The sequence below is a fragment of the Arachis duranensis genome, chromosome 5, assembly GCF_000817695.3.
Source record: "Arachis duranensis cultivar V14167 chromosome 5, aradu.V14167.gnm2.J7QH, whole genome shotgun sequence".
In the NCBI taxonomy this organism is placed as follows: Eukaryota; Viridiplantae; Streptophyta; class Magnoliopsida; order Fabales; family Fabaceae; genus Arachis; species Arachis duranensis.
The window spans coordinates 100,982,044-100,985,102 of record NC_029776.3 but is presented as its reverse complement, the minus strand read 5'-3'; positions in this window follow the sequence as shown (position 1 = coordinate 100,985,102).

Genomic DNA, 3,059 nt, shown 5'->3' with positions numbered 1-3,059 from the left:
TTAACAATAAGAGAGGACAAACCACCTCTGGTGGCTGGTGCCAAAGGTGAACCTCATCAGTTCCGCTACCTCCAGATTCCATCTTTGCCAACCGATCTGTCACGACATTAGCTTCTCTCGGGATAAGCTCAAAACGAATATCCCAATCCCTTCTTAACTTCAAGTCAAAGATCAGTTGTATCACTTCTTTTTCAAGATGCCAGAGTGGAACTTGCCAATCAGTCACTAGCTCAAAAGCTGCTACGCAATCTGTCTCACAGATAACAAGCTTAAGACCCGCCTCCCAAGCCCAAGCCAAACCTTTCCATATACTCCACAACTCCATCTTGATGACACTAGATCCAAAGGAATTTCCTGAGCATCCCATTACCCATTGACCGGAGCTATCGCGAATTACCCACCCAAAACCAGCACAATCATCCCCCAAGTTCACACTCCCATCACAATTTAACTTCCAAGCACCAGGTTCTGGTGGAGACTCCCTGGATGCAACACACTCGATTCTGAGTTGTATATTCAAAATCCACCATGCACCTGCGAGCCTTGTATGCAATTGACCCAGTAGATCCAAAAACTCCCTGAAAATTACCCATATTTCTATCTTGTCAAATTGACCATATTATAGCTGCAAATTTGGAACAACCTTCATTGAGGAGGCCATGCTTGAACCAATCATGCACCTCGTAAGAGTCAAAGAAATACACATCAGAAAAACCTAGAGAAACCCAAACTGATCGCACCACTTCACAATCCCGAAAATAATGAAGAATTGTCTCCGGAAGTTGATTGCAACGTGTACATAAGGATGAGGAGGAGAGATGTCGCCGAAAACGCAGATATTGAGTTGGTACAGCATCATGAAGGCAAAGCCACACTAGGAGCTTCAACTTTTCAGGGATCCGCGCCTTCCAAAGCCAAAGTTAGTTGATATTCCTATCCCAATTCAACTTCTTCTGAATTAACCATAAATATCCTTGTTTAGCAGAGTAAATAGTGTGCTCCCAACTCCAACCCAAATCACGACCAGAAGCCGAAATATGTACTAAACTAAGAATGTCTTCCCTTAAGTCCCTAGGAATAAAAGAGTAAATCCTCTCCAAATGCCAAACGCCATCACGGTAAACATCTTCAATGGTCAAAGCAGCCTCACAGATATCAAGAAATTCAACCCTCGCTCCTACTGGCCCAGAGTGCAACCAAGAGTCAAACCAGAAATTCTTAGAAAGAGCTCCCACTTTCCAAACAAACCCTTCCTTTAATACGGAAGCTGAGTGCACAATAGACTTCCATATATACGATGAAGAACCCATTGCTTTAACTGCAAATAGGTTTCTATTCTGGAGGTATTTCTGAAGCATAATCCTAACCCACAGTTTCTCTTGATTCATCAAAATTTGCCAAACTAGCTTTCCTAATAAAGAAAAATTGACCAACCGCGACTCCCTCAAAGCAAGACCTCCAAACTTTTTTGGAGTCGTCAAAACTCTCCAAGATGCTAAATGAAGACCACGGTGATTATGACTACCACACCAAATGAAACTTCTAGTAAGCTTATCAATGTTAGAGCACACACCTGATGGAAAAAGGCTTACTTGCATCCTATAAATAGGTATAGAAGATAAAACTGATTTAGCAAGGCAAATCCGACCAGCTTTATTAAGGAAGCGACATTTCCAAGATGCTAGCCTATTAGTAAGCTTATCAACCACATCATTAAAATCAGCTTTAATAACTCTGCCATGCTTGAGAGGGACACCAAGGTATTTTCCCAGAGAATTAGCAAACCGGATAGAAGAAATACCAGTGAAGAGATCCTTGCGTTGTCTAGAAACATTCATGGAACAAATAGCACGAGATTTGTCAAAATTCACCTTCATACCAGATGCTCTGCAAAAGGTGGCCATAGTGTCCAAAACATGAAGCACTTGAGATTTCTTCGCTTTGCAAAAAAGGATAAGGTCGTCTGCAAAAAGGAGATGGGAGATCACAGGACCTCCCCTAGACACTGCAAAAATAAATATTGTTATACGTTAAATTTAATGAAAAAATTATTTTTAATATGAATCTCAAAATAAAATTTTATAAATTTTTGTGGGACAAAAATAAATTACATTGGAATAAATATATTAATTTATATAAAAAAAATTTCTTAAACTTAGTGGGGAAAGTGCCCTCCTCCTTCAATGCCTGGTCCGTCGCTGTTAGTAGTTGTAATCAACAGATCATCTGAAATTTTAACTTCTAACTCATTTCCAATGATAGAACCAATATTTTTATTTCCAACATCAAGTATCCAATTAGCAAATTTCTTCATTTCATCATCATGTTGATCAGGGGCGGAGTTACATACATAGAAAGGGGGGCAACGGCCCTCCCTAATTTTAATTTTTTACATGTAAATTATATGTAAATTTCAGTTTAGCTCTCCCTTAAAATTTTGTTTTAGTCTTATTTTATTGTGTAAATATTTTTGGCCCCCCTCTAATATTTCATCTAGCTCCGTCCCTAATGTTGATCTAAAGAAGACATTAAATGCCTCATGTTTGTATACAGCCTCAAAATCTTACAAAACGACCACAAATTGAATGAGTTAATAGCTGATGACAATATATTATGTCTACTCCTTTTTAGAATTACTAGTAGTATCTGTTTGAAATCACCTCCTAGAACTACAATCTTACCACTAAATGGTTGATCGATGTATCTTATGTTGCCATAAATGATTTTTTAGTTTTGTCATAAATGGTATCGATCTTATTATTTGCGAATAAAAATAAATAAAATTAAATACAATTTGTAAATTAATAACCTTATAATTTGCGTAAATTTTGAAAAAAATATTTTAAATTTTTTAAAATACTAAGTTAATTCAATTTTATCGGAACAACATTAGAAACGAAATTAAGTATAGAGGAATGTCAAATTAATTTTTTTAAATAGCACAAATAACCTCACATTTTAATAAAATTAGTAATTTCATTTATCAATTTAATATAATCTTTTATAGCTAGTATGTTTGCTTATAAATTATATAAATTTTTAAAAATATTCTTAAACTC